Source organism: Phocoena sinus, chromosome 13, assembly GCF_008692025.1.
Source record: "Phocoena sinus isolate mPhoSin1 chromosome 13, mPhoSin1.pri, whole genome shotgun sequence".
Taxonomy (NCBI): Eukaryota; Metazoa; Chordata; class Mammalia; order Artiodactyla; family Phocoenidae; genus Phocoena; species Phocoena sinus.
Window position 1 is genome coordinate 49,374,425 of NC_045775.1, and position 13,870 is coordinate 49,388,294.

Sequence of the window (13,870 nt, forward strand, 5' to 3'; positions counted from 1 at the left end):
AGCTTGTAATTCAGATCCATCTGAAAGAGGGAAATCCATGCACCAGCCACCCCAAACCGGACCTGTGCCACGACTCTGTAAGTCCTTCTCCTTTGTTTTTTTCTCCCATTTGTTCCATACATGTACATGGAATGAGAGCCTCTGGCTGTTGGACAGTCTGTCGAAAGTGGCCGCGGTGCACCCGGGACTGTAGGCGACAGCACATTGCAGTGGTTCCGAGCATGGTGTCTGCAGCCAGAGGGTTCAGACTCAAACACAGCTCTGTTATTTCCTGGCTGTATGTCCCTGGCAGGCAACACGTCCCCTCAATGCTTCTGTTTCTTCATCTACAAGGTGGGGGCTAAGAGAGACAAAACAAGTGCTTTGAAAGATGCTCAGTTAATATAACCTATTGTTATTTTAGTTCTCATTCTGAAGCTAAGAAAGTGTCCTCAGTATAATACTGGATGCCAGTATGGCAATAAGTTGGCGTCAATCATGTATGAAGTAACTCTAAACAGAATTTGTCTTTTGCCTAAAACTCACCTATTCTTCAACATCTAAAAAACATTGTTTGTCTTTATGGATGATATCATGCTTAAAACTTGCATCCTAAAATGTTTGAGACCTTATTCAACGTCTTAAATTCACTCGTTGCTAGAACAAATGGTTATTGAGAAGCTACCGAGTACAGTACTATGCCAGGCCCTGGGGATTCCTCGGCGAGGAAGGCTCCCATGATTCTGGGGGGGCAAATAGAAGCAGAAATAAACAGCTGTGAGGGAAATAAACATTGTGTTCAAGTGTTGTGAATGAAAAGATAGAGCGTTGAACTAGAGAGCTTCAAGGAGAAATATGCTTATGACAGAGTGATCAAAGCAGGCAGGGGAAACTCTTTGAGGGACAATTTAGTTTAGACTGAAGGGTGAAAAGGTACCAGCTAGGCTGACTGGGAAGGAGAGCACTCAGCACCTCTAAAATTCCTGGGGTGAAAACTGTCCCGTTCAGAAGACTCCGAATGGGGAGTTGAAGCTTGGTGAGCAGGGTAGAGATTAGGGAAGAGGATGAGAGTGGGGAAGTGGGCCAGGACAGATCTTGCAGGGTAGGGATGCTTCAACCACGTGGTGCATCTTCTACAGCGGGAGCCTCATGACTTGCAAGCCTGTGTCGGATGGGGGTGTGGCTAGGAGCATACACACCATGATCCTTATTTAGCAAATCATGCAGGGAATTCAAAGTGCCACCGTGAATGGAGCAATGATTTTATGTAGAATATATATCTAAAATAGCTGTTATGAACGTATATTTGTATGTCCTTATAAAAGATGGAATGTCTTAAAATTACATAATGTGATTTAATGTGCATGCACTTTAGGATTATTATTTAGTGTGTAAATATATTTACTTTCATGTTTCAAGCTTTTAAAAATCTTTCCCAGAAAGAGTATTTATTTTTATCCCTTCAAACCTGCATCTCCCTTAAAAATTTTCCTGTACTTCCTTATGTACGTGAAAATCCACGTTAATTAGCATGTTGATAGACTTTAAAATGTAACGGGCATAATTGTTATTGAAATCAGTGTTGGGGAGACCTGGGTGAAAGTGGTCCAGGTGGAAGCACCTCAGCTGTATTCTGCTCAGGCAGGATGATTCTACTGAAATTTCAAGTCTCTCTGGGTTTTTTTTCCCAATCAGCCGCCTGGCTTAGAAACTCATGATGTGAATTTTTGATGGCAAAATTAGAAAATAAAGTGCCCTTCTCTTTTAAAAATAAATTTTGAATTCAAGAAGCGATCTGGCTAGACACTTGTATAAACTAACTTTACATTCCTGACGAATGACTATAACGCAGACAAGAAGTTTCACCTGGTTCCACGTTAATATGATTATATCCTGAGTTGGACATGAGGTGCCACAGGTTCTGAACTTGCCTATTCTAACTCGTTTATTCTAGAACGAGAACCAAGTCAAGTGTATTCACATAAGAGCTCGCCATGCCACCTAGGAAAAGTGTGTAATTATCCTGAGAGTTCCCCTTACCTTAGGAATGGGACACAGGATCCAATGTGAGTCAAGTTATTCAGCCAGGAGTTGGGTTCCCCCAGCCCCTCCCTCCTTTGTCCAGGACTAATGCAGACAAATGCTTTAATCCTCTCATCCTGAGGTTGGCAGTTTGCCAGCTGTAGGGACATTAGTTCCTCATTAGCACCTCGTCATCTGCCCACAGATCCACATTCCACCCAGAACAAAAATAAAGTGGCCTGGCCCGTTTGAAGCTTTGGCCATTGCCAGAAGGAATGCCAGTGTGTGGGGTTCCTTATGGTTTTATGAGTTAGGAGTAAAAGAGGGATTCATCTATTACTCAGATTCAAGAGATTAGTGGGCATACTGGTCAGATTATTTAATCATATAAGACATCGAGGTACACTTTTTATAAATTCAGATTCCAACACTGACCTCTTGTTTCCAAAGCAATTAGAGATTGTCTGTTCATTTTCCTCCAGAATATTGTCTTTGATGATGATGATGATGATGATTTTCATTTTAATAAGATAGCATTACAAAGGTGCAGAGTAAAAAAGGAGAGATGTTCTTAGCAGTGATTCTGAGATGTTCTGGGCAAGCAGAAGAGTTCAGGTTGGTCTAAAATTCTTTGCAATAGTGAACAGGTAAAGTCCACTTGATAACGAAACAATTTTCATTAACAGCATTCCCCCCATCCCCACTTTTTTTGTCCATAGAGCCTGTCTCAGTCACTCTGTGGTTACAAAATGTGTATATCTGTGAACACCCAAGTCAGTAAAAGCTTTGCAGATAAATATCCTCAAATCTGACTTTGTGGTCATTTCAGCCACCTGTGCCATCAATTTTGGTCACCATATATGCTAATCCTTTGGAATCAATGCACAGCTAACTGAAAAAGAGTTGAGAATTTTGAATTGGGTGTCTTGCTTTTGATTTTGACCTTGGGTGTAGAAGTCGCTGAGAAACATTTCTTTTAGCCCTCAGATTTTCACCTTGGTGTCCACCCCACTCAAGGTCTGAGAATTAGGCAATTAAGAAAATAATGGTGCTTTGTGACCACCTAGAGGGGTGGGATAGGGAGGGTGGGAGGGAGACTCAAGAGGGAGAAGATATGGGGATACATGTATATGTATAGCTGATTCATTTTGTTATAAAGCAGAAACAAATTCTTTATTTAAAAAAAAAAAAGAAAAGAATAGTTAATTATTATGTTTTGTAATTTCCACTTTAGTCCAAATTCTGGCTTGCCAACAAGCTTCGTTTCTTTGAGGGCTAGTCTGCTTTCAGTACTGTGGATCTATGTCAGTCTGTACCTTCATACCCAATAATACAAATTGATTCTATGGGACATGGTGAGGTCGGTCATTGTCCCCAAACTGATAGCTTGCTTTGTTGGGATGGAAATATTAAGGCTTGCATTGTCTTTATAAGATGGCCTTACACCTTCCAGATCACCAAAAGATTTTAGGGTGCGTAATCGATTCAAGATGGGAAGATGCTACATTTTCAGAAAAGGAATTACCTCTTAAGTTATGTTTCCATCCCTGAAAATATTCAGAAGGGAAACATATAACTATCAGTTGGGATAGTTTTATTACCCCCTCTTAGATACCAAAAGGCTGTCTCGAATCACTTTTTAAAATCGCTTCCAGCTCTATGAAATCCATAAGGCTCTGTGGCTCTTATTTAACTTTTCATATTTGCTGTGTGTATGTGTGTATGTGTGTAAAGAGAGGGGTCCTGTGTTGGTACCTGTCCCATCCCGCTCTGATTAATTTACATAGGGTATTTCTATTCTGACAGATCAAGCTCCTGGCTGTTTGAGTCTCTTTCTAACTGCAGCTGCCATCTGAATTCCTTTTGGACATAGTCCATTTATCTATAGTTCAAATTATATTTTTTCAAAATTAAAGAAAAAAATTAATTTCATGACATGTATGAGTTTCACTGAATAAGTGATGTTTATGTGGTAACCAACAGCATCCCAACCATATCTGGTCCTCAGACATGGAACTGTATTGTTTTTCTAAAGGCACAGGCCCTCTGGTATCATTCTCTGAAAGAATATAGTGGATTGGTTATCTAGTTTCTGTTTAAATATATATATATTGACAAGGAAACCAAGATATATAGCATTCACAATCTGAGCTTTCTAATTCAAAAGTATAGTTATCACAAACATACTTCATAACTCAGCAATGCATAAAGTGTTTAAATAATAGATCGAGATGACAGATGTCATAAACATATATGAAATGGATATAGTCAAATATATATGGCAAATTTTGAGAAATGGTTTCAATCACAGTATTTTTGTTGTTGATTTTTATCTATGATCTGAGGCAATTTTAAATTAAGGCAGATGTCACCTTTAATTTATTGTCAGGTGGAAGGCACACTTATTTTGTACTCCAAGGATTTATTTAACTTAACTCTGTAATTGCTAGCAATATACAAGCTCATTATTTCACAATTTAGTATATTTGATGCCAGCTGTTATGGAGTTAATGGCAAAGTCAAAAGAAATGACATAAAGCACACTCTCATGTTTAGTGCAACCATCCTGTATTACCGTAAAAAATCTCCAGTCGGCCAGGAGTTCACTTTAGTATTGTTTCTTACTATTGTCATGAGTGAAAAATAAGACTTTTCCTCCAAATATTGCATTTGATATTTTGCTAAACATTAAACTTTCGGCCTCTCTTTTAAGGTATGAAAAACCCCTTTTGCCTATTTTATTTTTCTGAAAGTTATTTATGGCAAAGCTGCAATTTAAAAAACTATTTTCTCTTCATGGGAATGGGGTTTGAGAGGTGTCTTTATAAAAAGTAAGAAGCAAATATGCTTTTAATTGGGTTATGTGTCAGTATTTTCTCCTCCTGGATATAAGTTGATTATTTCCTACTTATATTTTAATAGAACCTGTGGTTCTTAGGGGAACAATACCAAGCTAAAAAAGTGTAACAACCCAGTATGAATTCAGTAGCAAAATTCTGAAATTAGTGAAAAAAGATTTTCCTGTATTATAAGGAACTATGTATATATGATATATATTTATAGTGTTAAATAGTGATTGCTATTGCTACCTTCACAATTTTGACACAGAATGTCAGTCTTCACAGACTATAGCATTCCCGTGGAAGGCCATTGATTTATTTGTGTTTCCTTTGGTACACGTGTAAAATCTATCACTGTCACAAAATTTTCTTGATTTGAAATCATGTAACTTTTTTCTAAATATATTACTACATAGATGCACAAAAGGCAACACTTGATATATTTCTTAAAACTGAACAGATGTTAAAATAAGAAATAGGATCGCAAACTATATTTTTAAATATAGGAATACTTAAAAATATTCCTCCACCCTCTTGTTAACAGATATATTTAAACCAATAATTTTACACGTTTTGTGAATTTGCGTATTTAACTTGGGAAAACTCACTCTTCACTGTGTGAGGCATAAAAAGAGAAAATGCGTTTCCAGGAAACAATTCACTAGTAATTTAGTCCAGCTATTTTCACTACTTAACTTTTGTGTTTTTTTCTTAAGTTCACCATAAGATGACATTTCATTATTAGATTTTTTTTTTTAATAGTCACTCACCAGATATTAAAGGATGCAATTGGTTTCAGTTCAGGAAGGTTTTAACTGCGTTTTAATTAGCTTAAAACATATGCTTCCATTTATCGTATTACATGGAGTACATCCTATTCCGTTTAGCTGAGTATTGAGGACTATTGTACAATATGGTGCTCAGGCTAAAACAATGAAATACTAATTGGATCCAGTAAAATAACTGTAACATTTCCGATTCCTATTAGGCAGGTTACGTAAATTAGGCTAATATAAAATGGTGCTTAATAGAATTGCAAATATGGTGTGATAATACATTCAGACAGGAAAGACAGTGAAAGGGGATTTTGGAGGAAATCAAATACATTTGCATTACAATAAAACGCTTCCTGCTGTGAGGGCTCTTGCAAGGCTGGAAAAAACAACACTCCAGTACCACTCCCTCTTATTTACATAGGAATGCCATCCCTACCTCTTTCAGCTCCTATGAACAGTTGTCAGTAACGGAGAATAACGTGCAGTTTTAAGTCTGTTGATGAATATAGTCCTTTTATTGTTTCATTGGGCATCACATCTGAGATCTTCATATTGCAATGAGGGAGCATTTCCCTTCATATACAGTATGTCTTTTTATGATGAGAATGTACCTTCTAGGTTTGAAAAGCTGACTGCAGTCATTGGAACTGGATTGATATTTCCTGTTTCATCTACATTTTATGTCTTGTGTTTATTTCCTTCTCTTCTCTTTTATGTTATTAGTCACTGGGTTGGATAGTTTTGACATGTGTATACACTTGAATCGTCCTAAAATGGAATAGAAGGTCTTCATATTCCTTTCCCCCAATGTCCTGGCCCCCTTGGACTTTCTTGTAAGTGTGAATTACAGCTACGTATGATATTTTAAATGAAGAAATTTCAGAAACTGTCACCGGGATGGAGGAAGGTAGAGTGATCCTTCTCCTAAAAATCCTTTAAACCAACACTAATTTCACCTTTGTTCATTAGCAGTCCCCATGGTGAGCTTGCTTCTGTGTTTTTGAGGAATCCGGAGCACTTTTCTGGGCCGAAAGGTGTTCTGGGAGGAGATTTTTGAAGCTGTCCCTCAAAGGAAAAGTTGCCCAATGAAGTGAGGAAAGGACTACATTCTTCCCTTGCATATACACTGATAAAAGAGCTTTCTGCTGAACTCACAAGCACCCTTGTACCTTTCAGTTTGCTCCCAGCGCTCAGATCCCAGTGTTTCTGTGAAATGGCAGAGAGAGGGAAGACCATTCTGGGGCCTAGCATGCAAATGAGCAAACCACGTAAAGGAAAAGAAAATTTAAATCCCATCTATTGTATTCTAAGCAGGTTGCTAGCAAGCCTTTGTGGAGTGGTATAAAAACGAATCTCATCTTCTTCCTGCCATGAAAACTAAAAACATACTTTATTTCTCACTCACATCAGCAATTTTTATGCAGTTTTATCTTCAAAAAGGTTTTGTTTTTCTTAGGAGTTAAGTGTGTAACATTTTCATTCATGACACAAATTATTTTATCTGCATCTGTGCCTCTGATTTAGACCTTAATCTTTAGTTATGGAATTTCTCACTTTATTTATATTCACAGGTAGTCCTCTCCCTCTTTTTAAAAAGTGTTGGAATTAATACTATTTGCTTAAAGGAACAAGCAATTTAAAAAAGGCACTACATTGTATGGGGCATGCTTTCCTAGTGAAGCAAAGCAAGTTGAAATCCTGTAGATTCAAATTCCCTTCTCTTTCAGCTTTCAGCTTTGAAGAAAAGGATTTTCATCTAGATGTAAAAGATGGTAATTGTATACAGTAAGGGAAAGGTTCTGGGCAATAGGAATGTGCCTGGGGGATGTGAAAAGAGGGGCAGAGAAAGAGTCATCAGGCCCTGCAAGCCAGACTTATTGGGAAGGAACGCTTGACAAGCCACGCAAAGCAAAATGGTCAGCTAGCTAACTAGGTGCTTTGTCCACCAAACCAAATAATCCGTTTGCTGGTTCTCTGTCCCCTTCCCCACCCCCTGCTTTAGTCACCAGAAAAAAAATTAAACTGATTGATTTGTTTCAGCCTTATTTCATATATGGAGAGTGTGTAAATCTTTAGATGTATTTATTTATCTCTATCATTATTTTCTTTTTCCCTGTCAATTAAACAAAAATCCAGGTACAATAAATTTCATATTAGTTAGAGGAGGCAGCCCATTGTCCAGAGAAGGTCTCTGTTCTCGAATAACTTAAAAAAAATTGTACTTTTAAATAATTATTGATTCACAGGAAGATGCAAAAATAGTATGGAGAGGTCCTGTGTACCCTTCATCCCGTTTACCCCACTGGTAACATCTGACATGATTATAGTACAACAGCAACACCAGAAAACTGAGATTGACACTATCCATAGGCCTTATTAGCTTTAACCAGTTTTACATGCATTCGTTTGTATTTTTGTGTTTGTGTGTGCGCACCTGTGTAGTTCTAAGAAATTTTATCAAATAGCTTTTCTTTTTAGCTTAGTCATAGATTTGTCAAAATAAAACAGCCAAATGGCTTAAACAGTGATGATATTTTACTGAATCTCTCATTATTTCAACATTTTATGATAGTTGAAAGTAAACCTTTTGTTATTACTGTTTGGGTTGTTGTTTTGGCTGTTTTGCTGTTTAAGAAGTGGACTCTTCACAGACATAGGAACATCAATGTTTGATTTAAAAGTGATGACCTAGATTTTGCAAGATATAATTGTAACCAAAATAAAAGCCCACATGGATAATTAATATAATTTGATTTTTATCACAAGTCCGACATTACTTTTTAATTACGCATAGAATTATAATTTTTCACATTTCACACACATACCTATGTGCACACACACAGATATAAGCTTGCTGGAACCCTACTTTTGTCTCCTTGATCACTAATCATTGTTTATGTGTGCACACACATATAAATAGCTACAGACTGTACTTGCATAGATCTCTAGAGTACAAATACCTTCACTCAGGAGCCAGCAAACTCTGAACACGGCCAGATAGTAAATATTTTAGGCCTTGTAGGCCGTACGTACAGTCTCTGTTGCAACTTCTCAACTCTGCCCTTATAGCAGGAAATCAGCCGGAGACCATATGTAAATGAATGAACTTGGCTGTTCCAATAAAACGTTATTTATGGACACTGAAATTTGATATTATATAATTTCAAGTGTCATAAAATATTCTTCTTCTTTTAATTTGTATTCCAATATTTAGAAATGTCCAAATCATTCTCAATTCACAGACCTTAACAAAACAGTCTGTGGGCTGGATTTAGTCAGCAGGCTGTAGTGTTCTGAGCCCCATACTACACAAAAATTGGAATTTGGGGTGTGCTTTCATTGATGTGTGTGCACACAAAAATTTTCTTCCTCCTAATCTCCAATCTTATTCTTATCACCGTTTGAGAAAGCATAGACAAGCTATAGGGAAGAAACATGCTAACAGGAGAGAAAGCTCTTGATGCAATAGTAAAGTAACAGTAGATTGTTTCTTTTCTTCTTTTTCTCTCCCTTTCTCCCTTCCTTCCTTCCTTCCTTCCTTCCTTCCTTTTAGTTTAACATTGCATTAAGGGAACAGCTCAAGTTTCTCATTTTTCCCCTATTTTCTTGTCGTGGATATATTAGCAGTACATGATGCATACTAATTATAAAGTTGGCTGTAACAAGAGTTCCTCTTGTGAATCCATTTAAGAACTGATTGTTTACTATCTTTTTCTGTAAGTATAAAATTTTAATTATGCCACTGACAGGAACTGTGCGTGATACAGTGCTCTACATTTATCACTGGGAGAGGGCCAGTTGCAGAGCTGTTTGACTTTGGAGAAATCCTGATGCGTTTGCAATGTTGAGCAGCAGGTGCCACATTATTATGTACAGAAAAGCAATTAGGAAGCATATTGGATGAATGGGGAGTGCATTAATATTAGCAAGTACATTTGTCAGTGGTTTTGATGCGAGTCTTTTTCTTTCCTTTATGCAACATTAAGATTGTGGCTCTCATAAATTCTCCCCTTAAATTGCCATCTGTTCCCTTGTCAGGCAGTAGTGAGGTAGAGAAAAGTTTTCTTGACAAAATGAAAGGGATTTCTTTTATTTAAAGTAGAAGCAAAAGAGCTGATAGAAAGTTGCAGAATTGTAGGTTGCGGCAGTTAGGCTTTGCGTGTGTTAAGTAATTACCTTTGAATGTAACATTAACTGTAGAACCCTTTGATTTTTACAAGTTGCTATTTTCCCCCCTAGTCATTTCGTGTATTTTAAAATTCAATAGGAAAGAGTTACAATTAGATTAATGCAGTGACAACCAACAATTGGCCACTTGGGTTAGGAAGTTTGAGGAAGGAATTGCTGATTTTTTTACTGCCGTGCATCTTTCCATTTTGCTGGCCCACGGCCATGTTCCCATCCTGAAAATATTTAAGATTAATAACTAGAATGTCTCCCCTCTTTAACTCTAGAGTATTTCTGAAATAAATAGCACTCAGTACAATAACAGTTGAAAGAAATTCTCTGCACATTATGTACTGTAACAACTGGATATTATCTTCATGACAAACTCTGATGTATAATTATATTATTAAATTTTCCAAAATCTTCACTAACTGAAAAGCATAGTGCATAAGTGACTTTGGTTAATTGAGTTTTCTGGTTAACCAAAAGGTAATATAATTCTTTTAGTTCCAACTACCTTAATTGGAATGTTTTTTTCTTCAATATATTCACTTTTTGAATTTAGCAATGGAGTATATAAAATATCATTAAATCTCTGCTTTTATGCACTTTCCTCATTATTTCTTACATCAGGCATTTTCAAAAATGCCTCAGAAAGAAGGGAGAATTGGGCTTAACTTGTACCTCACAAAGAGCATAATCTAATTTTTAAAAAGGCTATTATTGTCAGCATATCTTTTCCTACTTTGGAAACCAAAAGTCTTTTTGCAAGGAAAATCGAGTTAGTATACTTTCTGGTTGAGTTCTCATTGATTATAAGCACAGAGAAGAGGGAGTTACATGATTTTTCCACCTAGGCTAACTGCTGTCATGTGTAACCCGGTCCTGTTTACAGGTGGCCTTGGTGAGGACGTTGCAAATAGCAAGTTACACACTTTCCTTCTGGTTCTCTTGGGTCTGTAACTTGCTGTTTGTGGCCTTCTCACCACAGACACCTGTACACAGGAGAGATCTTCTGGTTTCCTCTCCTGTCTGTTCCCAGGGTAACTAAGGTCAGGAGGACTAACCCAAGCTCACAGAAACCTAATATATAATTAATGCTAGTTTATTCACTTAAAGCAAGATTTGCAGCTAGTCTTGTTAGAAAGCTGGAGTTTAAACCCTGTTTTTTGGTGGTGAGCAAGGCCTCACAGCCACTTTGTTTATCTGGATCGTAAAAGCCGATGTCCTCAGGTTCTGATAGCCTTATGGATTTGTCTCCACTCCTGGAGTTCAGTTGTCCTCTACCCTGGACAAGGCTGGAGACATCTTGATAAACTCTTGATTGGGGAGTTCTCCATTTTCCTTGCCTCTTCAGTTTTAGCTCTGTTAGTAATATCCACGTTCCTTTGAAAAGTGGATATTCCCAAATTTTCTTCATTGGACGTAGGTGAATGATCTCTTAGGTGACATATTCAGAGGTGGCTGAGCTTATTTATTAGGCCTCGTTTTTCAGCATCTCAGAGGTATCTTAGTTCCACATTCTGGCTGCTCATATACACTCACTATCTCATATGAAGCACCTGGATGCTAAAGGACAGTTTTAAAGTCTATCTGGGAGTGATTATGCCATGACCTTTCATCCTCACACTGGACAGCTAGCCTGGGCCACATATACAGAAACAAAAATCAGGTGGAGGGAAGGACAATTAGCTAGATAATTCAGGAAAGCAAAACCACGAAAGTAAGGATGAACGTACCTTATTAGCATTTGCAATGAACTTTCCCACTCATGATCTCAGTGCCTTCTCGTTAGCAGCCCAGTGAAGCAGGCATCGTTCACCCGACCTACTGCAAGTGAGGAAACTGACCCTCGGCCAGGCTTCCAGAATCATTCGGCAGGGAGGGACAGGATTAGCAGGCCAATGAGGACCTAAAAACTCTGGATCTGGTGCTTCCTCCTACCTCTCAGACCTCTTCTCAGCTTTTCTTATTTTACAAGGGAGAGTCTTTTAACTATAGTTCATCCATTTGCAGGTCCCAGTTTCTTCTGGTATTTGTTCAAACCTCCAGTTTGCTTTGTCAGGATAAGTGGATCCTACCCTGTCTCATTGACATGGAGAGTTTTTTGTTTAAACCAGGATGAATGGAAGGAGATGTCACCATGGTGGCTGGAAAAGAGCACTGGACTGGGAGTTAGGAGAGCTGACTTTTACTTGAATTTGATGGATAGGTTTGGGCCAACCATTCAACCAAATTAGACTTCACCTGTAAAATGAAGAAGTTGTCCTTAGATATATCTTCTAAGCCCTGGTTTGGGGGTTCTATGTCTGTCTCATATTTTCCAGAGAGTTCCTGAGCTCCTCACCGATCAAGGAGCTCAGTCTTCTGTTTTGGGGGCCTGTATGTATCTGGATGCACTTGGCATGTCTGGGTTCCAGTCTCACCAGGCAGTATAGCAGCTCTGTGACCTTGGCAGGTAGAATCCCTGAACTTCTGCCTTGTTCACACAAAGAGAATGCAATGAGGATGATATCTTTACTTTGCTGGCTTCATAAGGTTGTATGACGATCAAAAGAGATAATAGTTGTGAAAACATTTTAAAAACTGTAAAAAAAAAAAAAAAGAGTCCATGAACTTATATTAGCAATCTTTGCTAAATCACCATCTCTCTAGAGCACCTATTCTTCTCTCATTTTGTTAACTGGGCCTGTCTTCAAGGCTAGAGACAAGTGCTGAAAGACGTGCAGCACTTGGGGATGTCAGAGCCGTAGTCCTGTAAGGCGATAGTTCTGTAGGAGTCTAGGTATTCCCCAAACCCAGCCTATTCTTTTTTTTTTTTTTTCCAGCCTATTCTTGAAGCTAGAGAAATGTCTATGGGAAGATGTGTGTACATTTAGGCCTCCTAGAGGAAAGAAGAAATATCACTATCCCTTAAAGAAATGTTTTAAAACATGATTGCCTGGAAGCCTGGACATCTACTGGTGGCAAGAAAAAAATGCCTCCTGAGCTTTATAACTGGATGTCTGTCGCTGCCGTCCAGCCATCCATCCAGGCAGGCAAACCCAAACCGACTTTCTGTCTCTCACTGCAGTGAGATCTAAAGCCCAGTGTGTAATCCTTCTTGGGATATCTTTTGGATCTTTTCTTGGTTCCACAATTATTTATTTATTATTATGAAACCATCGCTTTGAATCTGAGCTTGAGTACAAAGTGGAGGGAAAAGAGGTTAAAAAAGAAGCAAAAAGTCAGAATCACAAAGGTTTGCCAACTGAAGTGACTTCCATATCCCACTCCTTCCATTTCTCCTCCCTTCTCCTCCCTTCCACAGTGCACACCCTGCTAATTTCAGTGCCACCACCCACCTACAGTCAGACCTCTTTGCAGGAGTCTAATCAGATGTACCTAATGGCTAGGTCCAAAATGCAGATGAATTTTGGACCACTTACCTGTCTTTCTCCTCTATCCTTTTTTTAATTATTATTATCCTTTTTTAAATTATTATTACTTTTAATTTTTATTTCTTAAAGCTAAGAAAATTGAGCAATTAAAATATTCATATTAAAAATCCAAAGTAAATCACAATCATGAGCTCTTAATCTGTTTTTTTGTTTTGTCTTGTTTTTCCTCCCTCCAAATGTAGAATTATGTTTCATGTCAACTTCCATTGAAATCCCAGCAACAAAATTGTTTTCCATGGAAGGGAGGCTGGGAGGGGGTCTTTTCATATAATATCCCCTCAGACAGAGTCCTGAGAAGATTATGTATGGAGCAGTCCGATTATTCACATGGGCATAAGTGTAGAGAGGAGTTTTCAAATTAAATACAACAGTAGAAGAAAAGAAAAGCTATCAGGAAAAGGGTATCTCTTTACTCTGACCTGGGCAAGATGTCAATCATGTGATATGTTGACTCTGTAAACAAACAGCAGGGTCTTCTCTCCTCTATCCTTAGTGACCTGCTTTGCTGAGTCTAATCTTGGGGAACTTTGCGGAACTCCCTTTGTCAAAAGTCAGCCACTCCTTAGGCATTTATGATAAACAGTCACGTCTTGGATTATTAATCCTTTGTATTTATTTGTTTGGGATTAGTTTTGTATTTATTTGA